At 45.8% G+C, this 21,464-nt stretch overlaps 1 protein-coding gene across 1 annotated transcript in view; it reads right to left on the minus strand.

The window, feature by feature from the left end:
• The window catches only part of LOC311236279 (carbohydrate sulfotransferase 15-like), a 97,282-nt gene extending 81,544 nt beyond the window's left edge, over positions 1-15,738 (minus strand). Inside the window, exon 1 of the mRNA XM_084323959.1 lies at positions 15,622-15,738. The gene's annotated coding sequence lies outside the window, so the exon portion shown is untranslated. The remainder of the gene's footprint in view (positions 1-15,621) is intronic.
• Between the last annotated feature and the right edge of the window lie 5,726 nt (positions 15,739-21,464).

Here is a 21,464-nt window from a genome sequence, read left to right on the forward strand (position 1 = left end):
AAAGTGACTTCCCTATTCACTGATGCTTGGCAGTGTGTGAGGGAGGACGGCGTCTGATTGGGAATTACGAAGGAGGCGCCAATCACTCACCCTCGAGGCCCAATCTGTGCGGTGGTGAGAGCCAGCAGTGTGTGGGTGACAACTACGGTAATAGACAAGACAATTTGAAACATTTTTCATCAGCCAATATTTTCTACGTTAATTATTAGGGGGGGGGGATCTAAATGGTTGATTGCAAATTAAAAAAAAATTAAATAGAAATGGCCCCATTTACATTGTCATACATAATTGGAGGTAGAATGTATACAGTAGGGGTGGGAATCGCCAGAGACCTCGCGATACGATACTATCGCGATACTTGAGCCGCGATACGATAGTATCGCAATACTCGATATATCGCGAATATTGTGATATTATTATTATTATTTTTTTGTATCCATTTTTTATTTATTTTTTTTACTGCAAAGTAAAACTGTCAACATGTTTTATCTAATAAAATAAAGTTCAGTCTGTTCATCTCACTTCAATAATTTTTATTGCAGAACATGGTATTTTCTCAAGCAGACAGATGTAAACACTGTAATCTGTGTTGCATGTACCTGACAAACTGAACTGTTTGTATTACAGTCATATTCCAACTTAACTGAATGCACATGTGTGTGTGGACTACTGTACTATTACAGGTATTGAAATGAACAATGCAACTTACTTATACAAAAAAAAAAAAAAAAAAAAGTATGAATAATTAAATATCGATACATGGCGTCCCTGTATCGATACAGTATCGCCACGCAAAGTATCGCGATACTACTACGTATCGATTTTTCCCCCACCCCTAGTATACAGTAACCCCATGGCTGCCTCATCGAAAGCTTTATTACAGTGACAAGTCAACCTTGTCCACTCGTCTCCTAGGCTCCTACCCATTGTTACAGTGACAAGTCAACCTTGCCCACTCGTCTCCTAGGCTCCTACCCATTGTTACAGTGACAAGTCAACCTTGCCCACTCGTCTCCTAGGCTCCTACCCATTGTTACAGTGACAAGTCAACCTTGTCCACTCGTCTCCTAGGCTCCTACCCATTGTTACAGTGACATGTCAACCTTGTCCACTCGTCTCCTAGGCTCCTACCCATTGTTACAGTGACGAGTCAACTTTGTCCACTCGTCTCCTAGGCTCCGTTCTACCCATTGTTACAGTGACGAGTCAACCTTGTCCACTCGTCTCCTAGGCTCCTACCCATTGTTACAGTGACGAGTCAACTTTGTCCACTCGTCTCCTAGGCTCCGTTCTACCCATTGTTACAGTGACGAGTCAACCTTGTCCACTCGTCTCCTAGGCTCCTATCCATTGTTACAGTGACGAGTCAACTTTGTCCACTCGTCTCCTAGGCTCCTACCCATTGTTACAGTGATGAGTCAACCTTGTCCACTCGTCTCCTAGGCTCCTACCCATTGTTACAGTGATGAGTCAACCTTGTCCACTCGCCTCCTAGACTCCTACCCTTTGCAACATGTCATGTTTTTTTCTTCTTCTTTTTCTTAAACGCTCTCCGACACCTGTTTCTACTCGTAACCCTACCCATTGCAACAGGTCTCCTTTCCTTTGAAACTGGAGGAAAAACAAGGTACTTCTTTAAAAGACCTCGTAAAAATCTCACTGAACAAGAGTCCAAGGCGACGGCATCAACTCATCGAATGACCTGAGAGAATCCAGCCGTCTGTAACTGATTACTTGTTGTTGAGAAGAAAAGCCCCGAAGGCTCTGATGTTCAGAGAAGGTAGTGTCTAGATCCCATTGCCTGGAAGGACGTTTGCTGTGACATGGAGCGGAAGATCCAAATCCAAAGAAAAAAGGCCACCCCCCCCCCCCACACACACACACACTGTATCACCTCTGCATTGATTTAGTAAAGTGAGTTGACCTTTTCGAGTCACACGGACCTGTTCTCAGGACCTTGTGACCAAAAACGTCGACCCACTTTAACAAATCACTGCAGAGTGGCGATATCGTGTGTGTGCGGTGCAGGGAATTAACTTTTTTTTCCTTTTCTTAGATTAGATTACATTCGATTAAAATGTTTTGTCATTATACAGCACAAGTACAGTACAATTATATTATATTTTATACCCAGTTTAATCACCTGTACATTGTATATTACTATTGCACTTTACTGTTATAGTCTGGTTGGATGACAAACTTATTTTCGTTGTACTTATAATTAAGTTCTTAATTATCCTCTAGAAAACACAACACAGGTCCACCTTGGATCGCATCGATTGAAGGGAATAGCGATGAAGACGTTAAGAATAAACTCCTCGACCTCCCGTGACCTTTTTGTCACAGCGTCTGTCATGTCATGTCATGTTTTATTTTTTATTTTATTTGTTTTATATACGCTCTCCGACACCTGTTTCTACTCGTAACCCTACCTCCCGTTTACAGGATTTGACAAGCGGACTCTCTCCATTTGGACCAAAGTTCAATCTGTTAATCTGCCACAAGCAGGCAGACAGACCTGGGGGGGGAAAGTAGTTGCTAATTAATCCAATAGGAATGTTTACAGTTCCCAGTGGAATGTCTCAGGACCCCACGGTGCACCATAAATGGCTCTCGCCCCAAAACCAGCTCGGACTAAACTTGAGGATAAAAGGGAAAACGGAGAGGGGGGAGGAAGTGAACACTTGCAAAAGAATACAAATAAAAAAAATAAAAAAAGTGCAAGAATGCTTTGGTCAGGACTTGTTTTTGTTATGTGGGAGTTGTCCTGAAAGAAAGGTTTTCTTTTTTTAGAGACTCTGCTACACTTGAAAAACAAATCCTCCGTTTTCAAAACAACAGTGTAGGCTATTCCATTTTACGACTCACTTTTGATCAAAACTCACTTCAAGTTGGTAAACCACCACTTAAGTCGTAAACAAACACAAAAACATGTTTTCATCTGCAGGACTTGTACCGAATGTACCGGAAAATGGAACAACTTTAACAACCGAAAACCATCACTGAGGTTTTCGGTCGTTATGGCTGTTGTTTTCCTTTTTCTTTTTTGCTGAGTCCTCAGACAGATCAGCTACAACTTACTCACTACAGAACAGAGGAGGATGTAAATGGTGAACATATGGCTTAAATGCCGTATGAACACCCCCAGAGACAAATCACTCAACGGTTGACATTTTCAGTGGTCGTCTGACATCAACAATTTAATTTACCATATTCCAATGACCTACAGGATATTGGGAGTGATTTAGAGAAAGTGAGTGTTCTTGGGGGAATTATAATCTCAATTCTGACTGTTATAAAAACCCTTTGCTTCTGATGCCAAAGCTTCAGGACCAATTAACATCACAGCTTGTTTAAGGGACTACTCTACTACCGTGTAAACTAAAATACCCTCATTACAAAGTCAAACTGCTGGGGTAATTACAGCACTCTAACACACACACACACAGCACACCTTAATTACAGGTAATACCCATCATTTTAACTGTTGCAAGAAATGCGTTGGAGATCACTGTGCTGTGTTATTTGTAGTTTGATGTGCGTCGAATGTACTAATGATGGAACTCCCACTATCCAGGCCCAGACACAACAGGCCCAGAGGCTTGACGTGAGTCATGATACTGCCTGTAATCTCCTCGTCCTCCTCCTCGCCACACATGATGTGCAACCACAGCCCTCCGCTGGTGGCTAGCATCAGGCCCCAGAGACGGGAGGTCGTAGTAATGGCCCTACAGGGACCGGTGTTTGTAGTAGTCGAGTATTCAAACTCATAACTCATTAAAAGAAAAGTAGTACAGTACTCAGGGGGGGGGGGGGGGGGGGGGGGGGTTGAATTAATATTCGTCCGGATGACTCAGACCTGGAGCCACCGTACCCATCAACAGCAAGCAGGTATAACTGCGAGATGGGGGGTGAGGGATTTCTCTAACCTTAGTGTGGGGGAAAGAATATTTTTCATTACAGTTCAGTCTACGGTATGGGACTTTCTGTGCATAATATGTGGCGATGGAGCGAGTACTCGAGTAGCCCTACTTGATTACTTGTGCCCTATTCCTGCCCCTGGAGCGGCAGCACTGTGTCTGAGATGTCTGTGGCTGAAGCAAAGGTTAGCGGGGCCATCAGGAGACCAAAGCATATTTCCTCCAGGAATGGAAGGAAAAGTGATGAAAGTGAGGAATGTTTAACTAGTAGCAGCGTATTATTAATAGAAAAGAAATGTGCTTCTCAGTCTGGCCAACTTTTCTTTTCCGAGTAATTTATTTATCAGACAGAGGCTCTCACTCTTGAACTGACTTCGGGGACAGAGTCAGAGACCCCCCCCCCCCCCCCCCCCCCACCACCACCACCCAAAAAAAACATGATCTCACTCAAATCCTCCTAGCTTCCAAGATTAGCGCGACAAAACCAAAGTAACACTATCCGGAAGTTGCTGAAGCAGAAGCATGGAACAAGAGCAACAGACTCTCAACTCACTGAATTACCCAGAGAGAAGTCAGCCAACGGTCTCACTTTTTCGCAATTCACTTTCCCATCTGTTACTGACTATTTGCTATTGGTTGTTGTGGATAAAAGCACCCAAAGGCTGTGATGTTCAGAAAAAGCACCATCTAGCTCCCACTGGCCGAAATTTTCACCAAAAAAAAATAGTTCATAAACCTTAACCTAACCCATACAAAAAAAGAAAAGAAAACGTCCTGTTGGTGATGGAATCCAGACATTGCCTTCTAAGAACGGAGCCGTGTAATTGCACTGTCTGCCCTCGTGAGGTACTGCAGGAGAAACAGTGTGGGGACGACCTCTCAAGTTGACATCGGCCTCTAAAGTCTCATTCAAAGTCAGAGTCTCCTCTTGTTTGCACAGACTCTTTGCCAGACGGGGGATGTGCGCACGGACTGAGGAGTAGCCGGTCTGTATGCCTGCCAAGAAAATGTGTGAATTAACTAAATGTATTACCAAGTCAACCGGCTTACTGCACCGTCACTCCGGGAATGGACCCGATGCAAGATTTAGGAGGGGCCACCTTGGGTCATCCCACAAATTGATTGGCCTGCGGATTTTCAACTCATGAGAAGCTGTGTTTTACCCTTTCTCTCTCAGACTTAGGGAATGAATGGCTGAACAAATACCAGCTGGCTTAAGCGGGAATGGGAGGTTAATAGAAAAAGTTGAGGGAGAGCTTTAAGAGGTCTCTCTTTAATAGAGAGGATTAATTACACTGGTATCTCACTCTTTTTGGCATCTCATTTTAAGGTTGCCAATATTTCCCACCTCTCCTACAGAGGGAATCACTTACACTGTAATTTGAGTGCGTTCGTTGGGCATAACTCACAATAACACATCCATCCTGTTCAGTATGCACCGGAGGTAGAGTGTAGTAGTAGCAGCGGAGGCAATTTAATCACGACTGTATCTGCTTGGCCAAGTCGTGACAAATGGAGGGAGGGTGGAGAGAAGTTATGACTGTAGCAGCACATCCATCTTACCCTGTGTAAAAAAAAAAATATATATATATATATACCTATACTGCCCTTCACTGGTTCGCCAAGGTTCAGAGTGGCAGTGGCTGGCTATACAGATATGAAATTCCAGACACAAATTGGCTTGCCAAATGTGATCCCACAAAATGATAGCCGTGCTGATGAAAAGAACATTCGCAAACAGCTTCATCTTCGCTCTCGTAGTGTGTGACCCGGTGGCCGGTTTTGGTGTGTGTTTCATGGAGGCAGTAAGATGTAAACACCGCGGCAGGGGAGTCTTGACACTTCGACCGGACATTTCAAGCCTTTCTGGTAAACGGAACTCAATGTTAACCCTTGACCTCGGCCAGACGTGCGGCTGCTTGGCGAGTGGCTGCTACAGCTTTTGTTTACCAGTCGGTGCTATGAAAGAACACTTATAAAACCATCTGCCTCCTATTTGGGTTTGAATACGCCCCTGGGCTGGTGATTATACTTAATGATAATTAATAATCGTAAGTAACTGAAACTTCATCAGTCAACGGATGACACGGGTAAATGGGGAAAACTAAATGCCTTCTCTTGTTCTGCTCGGAGATGAAGATGGCAACGACAGTTGTCCGCGGGGAGAAGGGGTCAAGAGCGATCTCGCCATAGGTCATTTAGGATGAACCATGAAGTGAAAAATGAACAGCGGTGTGGGAAGATTTTTCGCTTTCAGCCGGAGGCATCTCTCTCTCTCCGGTGATGTACAATGCCGGGCCGTGCCCACGGGTCCCTGGCAAGGCCCATTAGAGTGACATCTGGATGACAGATACCGCGTCACTCAGAACCACTAATACTGGGCCTTTCTGCTAACCTAAAGGGATTCCATGGCACTGAATGAAAGCATTCATAACCCCAATGGTATGATAAATACAGTGTGTAAAGGATCACGAAATGGAACGTTAGGCCTAAAAATACTTAGGCCTTCTTTTCGGTTTAGTATCATGCTGTAGACTTTACAGTGCATTGTTGTGTGAATACCAATGCCGAGAAGCACAGTATGGATCAATGGCTTTTGAATACTAATGCTGTTGATGGCTTTTGAATACTAACGCTGTCCACACTTGTGCATCTGTGCTATTTCATTAAAAAAGAGCCACTCCTTACCACCCCTCCCACCACCACCCTCACTGGACTCATATCATCCACTATGTCATACCATAGATCAAACTAGGAGCAGTGAGAGGGTGGGGCCCATTTACTCGCTACCTTCTCTATATGGCACAACTCAGTACAGATGGTGAGAGAAATAAAAGGCAGTTTATTTTCTTATGCATCATTAATGCGAGCAATGACCCACAGCCTGGCAGTGGCACGCAGCGACTCTGGGTTGCCATAATTACCTCCTTACTCAGCATATCCACCACAAAGTGTCAGATCGAGGGCCACCTTCCATGTATGTATTGTCTTGTGTTCCAATTTGAAAACGCCCCTGTGATGTATCGCATACATGTATCAATGATTTAACTCATATTACTGCATGAAATAACGGAGCGGCTCGTAAAAGGTCCGCTTCCCAGTGAAGGTGTGAGGTCGATTTACAAGAACCGGGACAAGTGTGAAGAATTCAAGGATGAAATTGCGTTTTGCCTCTTTGTTTATAGCAGCCAATAACATTGGATAAATGACCTCATTCGAATAATTCACAAAATGAAAGCAGATTAATGTCTGTCAGCTTGTTAACTTAATCACCTCGGAAGCGCATCGATCGAGCTGATGAGAGGCCTTGGCTGTGGCTTCGGGACAGACGGTATCTTCTGGAGTGGTCGCTACTTCGCGTCCGCATAAATTTAGCCTGGTGATCCAGCGCTCTCATCAGGAATACATAACAGAGCTTCAATCGGAGGAGCCATCAATCAGCGCACTCTCTCATGCGCACTCTCTCATGCACAATTATTTCGCTGGCAGCCGCAGTCCGACTCCCACACTGTGTCGCTGTTGGACGCCGCCTCCGCCGGGCCCCTGAAGCCAGGGCCTGCTATCACATAGAGTCATAGATGGACGCACACAAAGCAGCGCACTGAAACAGCAGTCTATGAAATATTTATGCTAGAAAGAGTTACCGGCGACAGGCAGGCACCGTGTTTCAGACCCGATATGTTTTGATAAGCTACTGAATAGACCAGGACATTACTTTTGAATGCGGCTACACAACCAGCGTCAGCAGCTCTGTTTTTCACAGAAGAAGATTTATGTTACTTTCTCTTGTGAAACCACCAATGATATCTTACTCTAAGGAGGCGGAATGCTTCGTTCTAGTGAGGATCGGAAATGAGAGATTTCACATTCCGAAGATCAGCCATGAGGACATTGTGGACGGCTAACCCAACAATTAACACCCCACATTGGGTCGGGGCCAGAATAATTTGGAGAGCGAGCCTGCGTGCAACAGATGGCTTCGCGTTGAGCGCAAATTATAATAGCGACTCCATTTTGGCACAGAAATGATTACAAACAAAAAGAAAATCTGTATGACATTTTTTTTGCAAGAGCAGCAGAAAGAATAAGTACAATGCTGACTTTTTACGAGCGGTTGTACCCAGTAACCCGGCAAACATCAGGCCCGACCTGAGTCCGGGCCAACTGACGTCACGTTATAACTTGACATGAATTAGCCTTTCATTCAACCCGGAGCCTAATGTAAACGCTGAAATGGGAAGACTCTCTCCCACAACCTTTGAAGACGATGTTAAGGAGTGTGTTTATCGATTTCTGAAGCAGTTGTATTCTTAAGACTGCCTTTTGAAATCCTCATCTCAGTACTGGAGTTTTAAAACGACCTTGGAACAACATTAGTATAGAAAATAAAAACCTTTGTTTGGATGCCCTGGCCTGGCCAGATGGCCACATAGACTGCTAATGGACTCCAAAGTGTTTGTTGGGTAAACTAGTATCACAGAATCTAATGGGAACTCTCGAAAGACAGTGATGCTGGTGGCGTTCTGTCTCCCCGTTGCCCGCCTCCCCCTGTTGGTAGACCCAAAGGGCCGGTGGTTTGTTATGCCCTTGGAAACCCCAGTCAAGCTGCATACGGCCCTGATGCACACCGGCTGATAAACATCCTTAAGCTGTATCTGTCTGGCCTGTGAAAATAAAAGAGCCCTGAAGAAAAAAAGGAGGTCAAATGCTTCATTTGAGAAACACAGAGTGACCCTTCAGACTTCCAGGCAAAAAAAAGGACATGTACCACCGCACAGACAGACACACACGCACGCACACACACACACACACACACACGCACGCACGCACACACACACACACACACACACACACACACACACACACACACACACACACACACACACACACACACACACACACACACACACACACACACACACACACACACACACACACACACACACACACACACACACACACACACACACACACACACACACACACACACACAGAACGGAACAAAGAACGGAGGTCAGAGCTGGATTGAGATATGAGTGTTTTTTTTCAGAGGGGGGGGGGGGGGGGGGGGGGGACATAATCCATCGTTCCTAAGAGATATTGAGACAAGACATTCGATGGCTGCGATTCCCTCAGGAGACGCTGTGCGTTGGCAGCCAAAAACGAGCATCGTTTTCACCAGTGGCCCGGCGTCTGGCTGGTTGGAGTCCCACAGCAGCCTGTGCGTCTTCCAGAAGCCAAATCGAGGGGACATGCCGTGATGGAATTTGGCAGCCGGCTCGGAGATAATGGGGTGCAACATAATGGTTATTAGTGGTTTTGATTTCTAGCAAATGTGGATGAGCCGCAGCACAGCCAGACTAGAGGCTGTGGAGGATAATCGAATAATAATACCTGTGTCTTTTGGGGGAAGGGGTGGTGGTATGGATATAAATAAAAGCCACGTTCTCCTTTGAAAACCCAAAACATTTTGGTTTATGGAATCTGGAATGTGCGCTCTGCAGCCTGTCCGTTTATTGGTCGACGAGGATACACAATTTGATTGGCCAAAATTTGCAGAATGCAAAAACATATATAAAACTTACATTTTTATATCATACCATTTGGGCTGTGGGGGGTGCTTAATGTCTGAAGGAGTCGGCTGAAGGCTTCTTGTCCTCTGTGAAAGCATACAATTGGTCCACTGATGGATACATCTTGATATTTGTCTAGTGTGTTCATTAGACAGGTGAAATCCTCTGTGGCCATTTTCTTAGGTAGTTAGCCTCGCTGGTATGCGTGCCGTTAGCCACGCTTCTAGGCCACTTTGCTGAAAGAATGATCCTAAAAATATATATTATTATTATTATTAAAAAAATATATATTCAGTCGACTACGGCTCCTTTCAATCGATTAGTCGACTATTCGACTAGTCTGGGTCAGCCCTACTAGAAAGTATTCATTTGGACACCGAGCATTTTGGGTAATGAAGCAACGCTCCATCCTACAACATATACTGTGCGCTGTGCGGCTTTGTAAATTACACAAAAGACAATCCCCCCCAACAACATGGCGTCGGGGTGGTCAAATAATGCCGGCTAATTCCCTGATGAAATTAGGTTTCATGCAAAGCCCTTTGCTTTCACCAAAACAAGAGCCCTGAGAGGGGCCTCCCATCTCATCCCATTAGTCAATTCTAGGAGGCCGTCGCCGAATGTGCTGAAACAGGACAGCAGTGTTTCCACCGCAATATCAAACAAGCCCACCCCACCACGAATAGATTTCCCCCAAAACGAATACAATAACACGTAATTAATAATGTCTCATCTTGTACACACTACACATTAGGGCTGCTCGATTATGGCAAAATTTTTATTTTGATTGATATTGAAATCACGAATGTTAAACACGATTACTCATTGATTTGAGAACATCATATGACGACGACTGGATTCGTTACGGCTGCCTTTCTGTCATTTTCTACAAGTTACCAAAGACGTTTCAAAATAACTGGATAAACGGACCGTGGCTCCCTCCTCCCTCTCAATGCGAGCTGAAATGACTGTTTGGGCTTGGGGGGCGGAGAGCACTGGAAGGGTGTGCTGCATTTACAACACAAGACAAAATGAGAGAAACACAGCAAGTGACTGCTTGACTGTCGGCCCCCAAGTACTAAACCATCGTCCAACACAGACCAATCTGATTCCCATCCAATTTGTTTCACTGGAAAATATAGACTCAGGCGATTCCATCATGGGGGTCACGGGATAAAAGACATCTAACGTCCTTCACGCTTGATTTTTCACACCTCTTTTAGTATCAGGATTTTTTATTCTCCCGATAGTGATAGCCCAATTTTATAGCCTAGTATCTGTATCAGTGGTTCCCCAGAGTTTATTCTAATGAACAAAAGGCCATGGGACTAAAATGGCCACCAGTACCTACCATGTGTTAAGTGCGATACACTACACAGTAGTGTTGTGTTGCTCCCACACTCTTTCCGGGTTATTATGACTATGAAGCGGCCATAAAAAAGGGGGGCACATTTCAACTGAATCCCCTCGGTTAATGTAACATCCACTGTCTCTTTGGAAATCTCTTGACAAGGATTTCAATAACAATAGCGCCGTCTCCCCCCTTCCCCTGTCTGTGTGTGTGTATGACAATAATTAAGCCACCGTTGTTTGATCCACTACCAGAGCGGAGCGTTATCACAGGAATCTCACAGCTAATGGAAGCCTCAGCAGGCCTGCAATAGAAATGTAACCCCCTGCCCCATGCTGCGCTAGGCTACTGCTGCGGGGCCGCGTGTACATGGAACGTGCGTCCAGATGAAAAACATAGACATCTTGTTTCTTCATAATTGATGAAGTGTCTTAACTTATAACTGTTATTAATTCATGGGCGTGTCCTTTGTGACTGGCTAAGCGTTTTTTCCTGTTCCTATACTGTAAACACGGCGGCTTCGCATGCAGATCTTAGATAACGAGAGACGGACTCTTGAGCGTGATTCATTGCCTATTTACTTTTGAGGTCCTTTAAATGAACACTTCATCAACGCTGTTAAAGAACAGAGTGATGCTATGTTTAAATCGAAGAGAGATAAACAAAAACATAGTTTAACTTCATCCCTGACAACACAATTTATCAACGTGTGCTCCTGGAATAAGCTTAACAATGACATGTTCAAGCTGCGTCGGGTAGTTTTGAGAAGAAAGAATTACCCCCTATAATAGCTAGGTACAAAGGCTTGAATATTGTAGCAACATAGTGCTTAGAGGTTGCTTCTTTGTATGTTAAAGGTGGTGGGAGGGTAGGTGCACCACAGCCAAACATGTAATTTCTAGTTTCAAACAGTGCTCCAGGGATCCAGTTTTTCTCTTGGAACACTTTATGTACCTATTCAATAATAAACATGTATCATACATTATTTAGACTTTTCTTTTAAATTATAAGAAATACCCAGTGCACCGCGCCAGACCCGATGATAGTCGGGTTAAGTCGCTGAACGTTCAGCGCCAGACGCGAGTATAGTCAGGTTTTGGCCGTTTTTTCTTTTATTCAATTATTTATTCATTATCCATCCAGGGAGCCTGGTGTTATCATAGGGAATGAGTCTGAGATCGCAAAAGTCCAATACCGCCTCCTGGTAGGATGCGGCCGGTATTGCACACCCTTTGAAACTCTGTGTCTTGGGCTGTGCATCGATTATATTGGTCCGGGCGGACTTTTCCATGTCGGGCAAGGGGAGCAGTTGTCCCGATCGGCTTGAGGAGCGTCAAATGCTCCAGATGGATGATGTATGGCGGATTATGTTGGCGACAGGATCGACACCAATACTGGGACTCGCGATCAGATAATTGGATAATTTTTTTTTGGACACATCCTAGTCAAAGTAAGGGCTATATGATATCAATCTTGCGTTGATCAAACCATGCCTTCATTGTGATCCGAGTGTATGTGTGTAACGCTAGTCCATAACGTATTCCGTTGGTGACGATCAAAGCATCAAAAAACGACCCCCCCCCCCCCCCCACCCTTTCATGCATTCATGATGGAACATAATACCTATTTTTTTTATTGTAGTGTGTGTAGGGACGGAACGCCAATTACCAGCCTCCCATGAATTACCCTAAAACCATACTTATATTCACCATGATATAAAACGGGAATGTATGGATGAAACCAAAAATCTTTTCCACATATTGAACGATAGATACTCGATGTCAAATGGGCAATAGTATTGTATCCATAGCTATAATATATAATATAGTTATAACTTATAAGCCTGCAAACACCGCCACGTATTCCTATACTTTAGAACGCTGGCCTTTCAACCACACAGTACACAGCGCCCTCTGGCGCTGAATGAGTTAACACAGAGAAAGAGAAGGCATACAAATTACAGAAAATCCTGCAATGTAAATCATCCTAAATTCATCCGTCCCACTCACTGTATAATAATGTATTTCACAGAGAAAAACAATCAGCACTATACTGTAGTTATCTCGCCCACATCTCTACACAGGCACCGTGTTCTAACTAGTAAGCAAACAGCTGAATGGATTGATCCACCATGACATCGCATAGACGCGAGTGTGACTCGTTTGTCTAGCCTTGTCATATAAACATTATGTCTGCATCTTGATGAAATACAGTACGTGTCTTAAAAAGTTCTCCACATCAGAACAAGTCTGCCACAGTGTTTGTGTGTATGTCTGTGTGTGTGTGTGTGCGTGCGTGCGTGCGTGCGTGCGTGTGTGCGTGCGTGCGTGTGTGCGTGCGTGCGTGCGTGCGTGCGTGCGTGCGTGCGTGCGTGCGTGTGTGTGCGTGCGTGTGTTCTCACAAACTTTTCCATTTATGCTACACTTGAGCCCAGCTTTTCTGCCATGGCGAAGATTAAATCCACTATTGTCTGACAGCCTAATCATTTTCTAACAGGCACCTATTGTTAGCTTGGAGTTTCAAATAAATAATGGTGCAATTCAGACAGTTTATTTGCAGCACGCCAAGGTAGTCGACGTAAAAATGAATACATATAGATAAATAAGAAAGAAGGAGAGTGTACAGTGAATGAGACCGTGCACCCTGCAGGCACGTCTCTGTCATCAGCCAGAGCTCACTATCGCTCCTCTCACCTGTCTCTGACTTATCCCCTAAACCCCCTTCAGTCTGGCAGCCCAGCGTCCTCGTCTCCAGGACATAATGATCTTCTTAAAAGATTTAAAGCTGCACTGTGTAGTTTTGGGGCAATAAAATGTAACCCAGAAAACAAAAGTGTTTGATATAGCCTACTATTAGAATTTAATGAACAAAGTGTTCCAAGTTAGGGCTCTGGGACGATGTGAGCTGAAGAAATTCATATCAGGATTACCAATCCGGAATTACTTCGAGTGTGCAAAAAATCACAACATAAATAATCCAATGCTGTTCATCGCACTGAATTGTGTTATAATGTAAAGTCTGATGTCAAACCAAAAATATCAAATAACATTGCCTCAAATATTGAAGATCATATTTTGTGAGACATTTTTGTCAATATGTGGTTGTTATCATTCATTTAAGATAACAGAATTGTGGATAACGATGTCAAAAGATCACAATGCGTCACAATATGCTCCTGATATGATGCAATAAACAATAATATTGATTTATCACCCACTCCTAGTTCCAAGAGGAGAGGATCCCTGGAACAGGTAATATGGATGCAGGACTGTCTTTGTCCTGTGTCTGTTGTTGCTGTTTGTTACAGTATGTGGAAAAAATATCTATGTAAAAATGTGTATACTGTAGGCCTATTGCCGTAACAATTACCAATGTGTTTACACATATGGCTCATTAAAGGAATCTGAATCTGAATATCAGTTAGATGTCTATTAGAAAAAAAAGATGTTAGCAAAACTGGGCAGATATATATCACTGAACACAATGTTTATATATTAATTATTATATTTTCTCTACCCAAAACTACATAGGAGAGCTTTAACCACAACCACCACTCAGACCTCAGACAGACCAACCACATTAGCCACACACCACTGGCAGAGGAGTGGAAGACCGTATTGTAATCATGACCATGGGGAGTTGACATTCTACCTGCTTGGATAGTGTGGACTCTCAAAATCAAGAACAAAATTATCACAAAACATGCGTTTTTGTGTGTGTGTGTGTGTGTGTGTGTGTGTGTGTGTGTGTGTGTGTGTGTGTGTGTGTGTGTGTGTGTGTGTGTGTGTGTGTGTGTGCGCGCGCGCGCGTGTGTGTGTGTGTGTGTGTGTGTGTGTGTGTGTGTGTGTGTGTGTGTGTGTGTGTGTGTGTGTGTGTGTGTGTGTGAGAACTCTTTCGCAAGAATGAGTCTGAACCGTGCAGGATTAGGCTATACCTGAAAGTGTTAAAATCGAAATGCAAAATCCATTGGGCGAATGTTAAACAGCAAATTCCCATTGCCGTATTGCAACGTGTGGCAGCTCTGTGCTGTCTCTCAGGTGGAGGACAAAGGGAGGAGAGGACCATTCCGTTCCTCATCAGCCTTTGCGTGGTTCCCATTGGTCAGCTTTTGTTATGAAGAAAATCCTTTTGTTTTGGGTCGAGTAGGGTCTCCAATTATGCGTTATACTGTGAATTAAGCCGAAATATCGTACGACAAGCAATGTTTTTCTTGACAGTTTTCTGTCTATGATAATATGTATTGAAATAACCGAATAACCAAAAACACCCGTGATCTTGAATGACTGAAAGACATATTGACGATAATATTGATGAGCACAATGTTATAAAAAAAATGTTTGACCCAAAACTGTCCTCATGCTGAACTGTGGTTTATTTTGTATCACGTTTTCTGCCACTTTCATTTGGAGGAAACGGACTAAAGTGAAGTTACTGAAGAATAGGCGAAACCCATTCATTCTATACGAGCAGCGGGCGCCTCTCCCCTGAAAGGAGTCCGTTATATTAGGCTTCATGTCTCAGGCGTGATGGAGATACACAGTAAAATCACTTCAACTGTTTCATTTCTCCTTAAATTACTTATCCAAATATTAGGCTACGGTCAAATATAGCCTATATAATAGGCAAAACACCATAGTCATTTTTATACCACGACATTAACTTAAAGATGACATAATAAACTAATAGAAATAGAGCCCTCGAAACAGATTTCAAATACAATATTGACATTCATCAAAACCCCAATAAGGCAAATCATGTGCAAAATTATGTGACATACCATGAGTTTCTTCTCGAAGTCGGCGGCTCTACACCCGTATCAAACAACTTCTAATTGCCAGCACATATAATTCCATATCGTTTACCAATGACATGAAAAATACGGTGTCATATGAAAATATTTTTCCCCCTCTGTTCGCGGCTCATGTGGAAAAGTTACAACTGTCTTCTTGATGCGCGACTCGGCTCCCCCGTCAACCAGTGTCAAGCCAGTTTAAATAAGGTGTTGTACTTCCGGTCAAAAATGGACTGGAAATATCAAAATAAAGGTCACCATAACAATTCCATTATGTGTTCTGTGTGAAATGTATGGGATCATCCCAATGTTCCCCGGGTCCTATGTTCCCCGGGTTCTATGTTCCCCGCTTTGATTGATTAATAGATTGAACATTTTATAAATTTTTATTATTTTATTAATTATTAATGTCCGCCTTGTTTCGAACGGTTACGCTTAGGCCCTCGTTCGAACTGGTTAAGTTTAGAGTTTGGAATCAGGGCTGGTGGTCTAAAATTTTCAATCTATCAATCAATCAAAGCGGGGAACATAGAACCCGGGGAACATAGGACCCAGGGAACATAGACATGCTCCCAAATGTATTAACTAAAGTTCTGTATCGTTAGTGGCTTAGCTTGGCATCACACTGCACTATCTCGCGTACGTGCACGCGTACTGAATAAACCACAAATGTACCTCTAATACCAGTATTAGTCTGACCACACCCCTCATCAGCTTACCTTCATAAGCAGGTGTGTGGTCACCTGCTCTCCTCCTTCTCGCTTTCACCACAAGGAAGAAGTGCCTCGGTAGATCCCCACACTTGACACCATGATGGAAGAAATTGGATTAGGAACAGCTTTGGGAAACAAGGATACGTTGACGTCATATCTTTATTTTCTCTCTCACTATTTTTCGAGAAAATACGGCGATATTGTCTTCGTACTGGAGTGTCTAGAAGATGATGATCAGTCTAAAAACCCTCCACCGGTTTTCGTATTGGGAGCACGCCGCTGCATGCTTCTCAACTGCAGTTCCTTGCTGTGTTTGTTGGGGTGAAACCTGTCAGGCCACAGCTGAACTGTCGGACATGCCGCTGTTGTGAGGAGCGGTGCGTTCCAGGTTGGGTGAGTAGTGTTTGCTGGCGGGCTCCACTTGTCTGTTAGTGCTATGGGGGCTACTTGACAAAGTTTATGGAAACCGGCCCCAGGCTAGGGTCCTTTGTTCAGCCACCTAGGCGACAGAAGGCCTTGGTCTGGAGACCATTATAGTTTTAACTAGTGGGCCGCGACCATTGACACTGGTGATCCCTGTGTGTTCTGGACGAGTGGATTCTCTCTGTCACCGTGTTAAGGCCCCATCTTTCATATCCAAATGAGAGTATTCCTTCACGAGGGGATATGTGCATGTAATGTGCGATAGCGGCAGATTCATGTTCAAAGTCAGCTACACAGGCCAGTTGGTACTGTGCTGATTTCCGTCGGATGTGGTAAAGTCACCGTTGTGAAGCGGTGTTGACATCTTGTTTTCTCTTTTCTCTTAGAAAGTGAGGAGAGGTTCAGAACGGCGGCCTGTCTGGGTGAGTGTTATGTCATTGTTTACATGTTCATAGCTTACGGTTAGCCAGTCAGCTGTTAACTGCTGCGTTAGCCTGCTGGATCGCTGCATGGCCTGCTTAGGGCCTACCATTAGCCAGTCAGCTGTTAGCTGCGGGGCTAGCATGTCGTGGTCGCTAGGTAACGTTAGCTTGCTGCTATGGCCATGGCCTGGCGCGGGGTAGCTTAGCTTCTCGCGCGCCGCCGTGAGCTCGCTTCTGATCGTCACTCTTGACCACGACGTCATCCTTGACAGGGGATGTTTTCGTCGACCCTGCCCTGAGCCAGGACGGCAAGGATTGCATCAACAAAGGGACCGTTGCGACGGGTAGAGCGGCGACGCTGCCCGGATCGAACAACACAGGACGGCTGTGTTTCTACGGTGTCTTGAGACTGCACTTCGCTGATCTGCGTTCCGGGTAGGAACGGGGTTGACCAGACCTCATAACACGTCTTCTGGTTTTACTTTGCTAAATGTATTGTGAATAACGGTGTTTTTCCCAAAACGTGTGTTGCTACAATGCATTTAGGATACGTTGCGGGTTATGTGTGAGCTGTTTTTGTCACTGGCAGTTAGCTTCTCCGTGCAAACGGGATGTAGTGATCTGGTTGTTGTGTGAGAAACACGGCCGTGTACTCACAACTAAGGTAACTAACCTATGAAGCTATGCTTGGTGACAAGTGAGTAAGAGAATGTTCTTTCTCAGACTGTAATGACAATGAACAGTGTGTTCACACATTAACAGGTTTTCCTGTTTTAACTGGCCGTATTGAGGGTAAAATAGGAGGATTGTGTTTTCCCCCCCGGTTCCCTGGGGACTTTATCACCTCCTATCAGACATGTTGTGCATTAATTGTGTCTTTTGTGTGGTAGGGATACGATGTAACTCTTAGCTTGATTGCTGAGGTTGTGCTAAATCTGCTGGAGAAACTTATTTCCTAAAGGGAAATTGGTTTGGTTGCTGTCATGTGTGCTTAGCAAGGCCTGTGGTCGATACTAATCAAGAATGATGTATTCTCTCATTGTGAAAAAAACTGCGTTCCTCTGTTGAGTGTTTTTGCCATTTTTTGTAGGTGATGATGGGTTGTGTGTGTCATGTGACCTACAACTGGGTTGTACTGGCCACAGAAGCACATGTGTATGTTGGACCGGGGTTCTTAGAGCCCTCTCTATTCTGTGTTTTTCCTTAGTAAAAATCAGATAGCAGGTTAGCTCATGCGCTGTGTGGAGCTGTGAAACGCTTCATGGAGCTGACTATGACTGTGTCATATTCTCTTTTTGTCGTTACGTCGTATCATGGGTGTGGGGTCGTAAAAGGGTGAACTGGTAACCTTTCCTCTCCCCATTGTTCTGTCGGTCAGGGGTACACCCCCTGTCCTTCAAGGTTCCCGTCACGTGGCGGTTCGGCACGTTACGGGGGGGGGGGGGGGGGGGGGGAGGGAGTTCCTGGTCCCACGGCCTGGTATATTGGGCGTGTGCACCGCAGGAATTCCCCCGCCATAGAGTACGTCACCGTGCGCGTCTCTGTTGGTAGGACTTCCGTGTGCTGTTCAGGTCCATGTGATGGATCTGTTTTCAGGGGGGGTGGTCAGGGCTCCTCCTCACCAAGCGCCTATTCAGGCCTTCTGTGAGTTCGGACTCCTTCTTCCATGTGAGGAAGCCTCCATCAGAGTACAGAGCCTTCCTCCTCAGATTGTCAAAGTGAGTGGACCCTCTAGAAGGGTCCTTTTCTATTGTATGTATATTCGATTCAATTCGTTTATTGAGTGTGTATGGGTTCAGTGCCTCTTCCCCGGAGGCCCTAAAACCAGTTTTTTACATGGCTCAAGGTGCAATATATTCTTTTCAATCTGTACAGCTCGCGTGGGAAGTCTCTCTGGGGATCCCCGTCTCTTTCCTATGGGAGGGTGGTGGGATGTAAAAATGTGAACATTTTTTACCCCGGCTGTGTAGACTGGGATACATACTGTTGATGCTTCCTTCTTTCTATTCCAGAAGTGTTGGAGTTAGGGAGTGTCACACCCCTCTTGTCGTTCCCCTGGGCGCCTTGGGGATTCAATGACAGGTCTAAATAGCCTGTTCATTGATGGGGGTGTGTCCCGACGCACGTATAGTGCTAGCTCGCTGTAAACAGGCGATTGACTGGCACGCCTTGGTTGCTTGTGGTTGAAACAGCGTTTTTATAAAGCAACTGAGAGGGGGGTTTTTCCTCTTCCGACGACCACATCCCATGACCTGGGTGGGTTGTCGACGGATTCTCGTTCATGTCTGGGGGATGATGACGGGATGGATCTGAACATATGTGGTGGGGTCTCACGCCCTTGGGGTGGGCCACCAGGCGCGGTTCGTCCGAACGTCTGGGTGGCGCCTTCTTTTCATGTTAAGATCAACACGCATATCTGCCCTTCTCCTGGAGTAGGCATGTCGGCGTGGTTAGGGCACGGGACTGGTTCTGGTCATGCTGGTCCAGATCAGTTGAACCCGTTGTCCGCCGGGGATGCAGATCTGCTGTTCTGGTACCCTGAGGGACTTGGGCTTTTTTCAGGGGGAAAAATGCCAGGTCGGTCTGGGTGTCACAGGGTTAAGCGCTATGGAGACCCTGGTTGGGTATGTTTTTACTCAGCACTGTCGTCATGGCTTACAGCCATGCCATTCTGTACGCGCTCGATCTCGTCGGATCTCGGCCGCTACACAGGTTGGTCCTGGTTAGTACTTGGTTGGGAGACCGCCGGGGAATACCAGGTACGGTGTGCTTGGGGGCTGGTTCTCCATTATTTTTCGCTCCTCTCTCACGCATGGCGAAGAGGGGCCTGTGGGGGTGGTTTTTTGACCTCCTCTGGTGACCCTGTGCTTCCCGTACCGCCAGGCCCGGTCCGAAGTGATGTTTGCGACCCGTAGGCCTGGGTTAACCCTTTTTGGAAACTGAAACACTTGTACTGCGGTATAGCCGGTGTATACCCGCAGGTGTGTTTTGGAGTTTTTTCTTGAGGGGTTATAGGAACAACCACCGCATTGGGTAACACCGAGGTGGTTGATTCCCTGGTGTGTTGGAGCAGTGTCAACTCCCGGGTTCACCGTTTGAGGGTGCCCCTGCACGTTCATGACGTCTGCCAATCGTGTCAGCCTTCTCTGCCTCGACCCCTCTGGGTGGGGGTTTTTAAATGGAGGCTTGGTCATGCAACACCGCCAGCTTACGCTCCTTCCGCCGGGGCGGCTGTGTTCAGCTGTCCCCTCTGGCGCCTGTCTCGTCCGCAGTCTCCAGGCTAGGGTTAACAGCCTGTTGCCTGGTTTTTCCCCGGTGCGCTGCCTGCTTCCGTTGGTTAACCTTTTTTGTGTGCTTACGGCCATGCTGACTGTCTGTTCTGCAGGGTTAGTGTGCCAGGCGGTGTACTGTTGGGGGGACGGGGCCCGCTCGGCTTACGGCCATACCGACCTGAACACGCCCGATCTCGTCCGATCTCGGAAGCTAAGCAGGTTCTGGCCTGGTTAGTACTTGGTTGGGATACCGCCTGGGATTACCAGGTGCAGTAACTGGGGGGCCTTTGTCCGAATACGCTGGCGATGTGGGGGGCGGGACACTACGTGCCCACCTGGTGGGGTCTTGATGCTGGCATCATGGACTTCTCCGGGCCCCCATTCCAGGGAGTCCAGTCCTTTTGGTGGGTCTGGGTCTTCCTTCGCGCTCCGCTGCTACGCCCTTGCCACGGGGTTGGGTTTGCCCTTGACCCCGTGATTCTGGGGGCAGTAACGAGGTTGTTCCTCCGTTCGTTCCCGGGTGGCATGCGGGTTGTGCGTGTGTGTAGTCGTGGGGTCAAGCCACGGTCTGCTCACCCTGTGCGTTAAGTTGCTTGAGTGCCTCTTCGCACGGTCGGGTCCGTCGCCTTCCCGTGAAGCCTCTAATAGGGGGGATACCCTCCATTAGGGGGGGTCGGGGGGGCTCGGCCCTCCCTGTTCTGATGGTTTTGGGGGGCTGTCAGCGGGGTGTATTTGTCAGCCAGTGGCTCCGCTTGGCCTCCCTTGTGCAGTGTGATGCCAAGCTAAGCCACTAACGATACAGAACGTTAGGTTATGACTATAACCAAGTTCTGTTAGTTAGGGGCGATGCTTGGCATCAGACGGCCGCTGCAGCCCTTGACCTCACCTTGTGGTGAAAGCTTGGGAAGGAGGAGAGCAGGTGACCACACACCTGCTTATGAAGGTAAGCTGATGAGGGGTGTGGTCAGACTAATACTGGTATTAGAGGTACATTTGTG

This window comes from Notolepis coatsorum, assembly GCF_963971535.1.
Source record: "Notolepis coatsorum genome assembly, chromosome: 10".
Lineage (NCBI taxonomy): Eukaryota > Metazoa > Chordata > Actinopteri > Aulopiformes > Paralepididae > Notolepis > Notolepis coatsorum.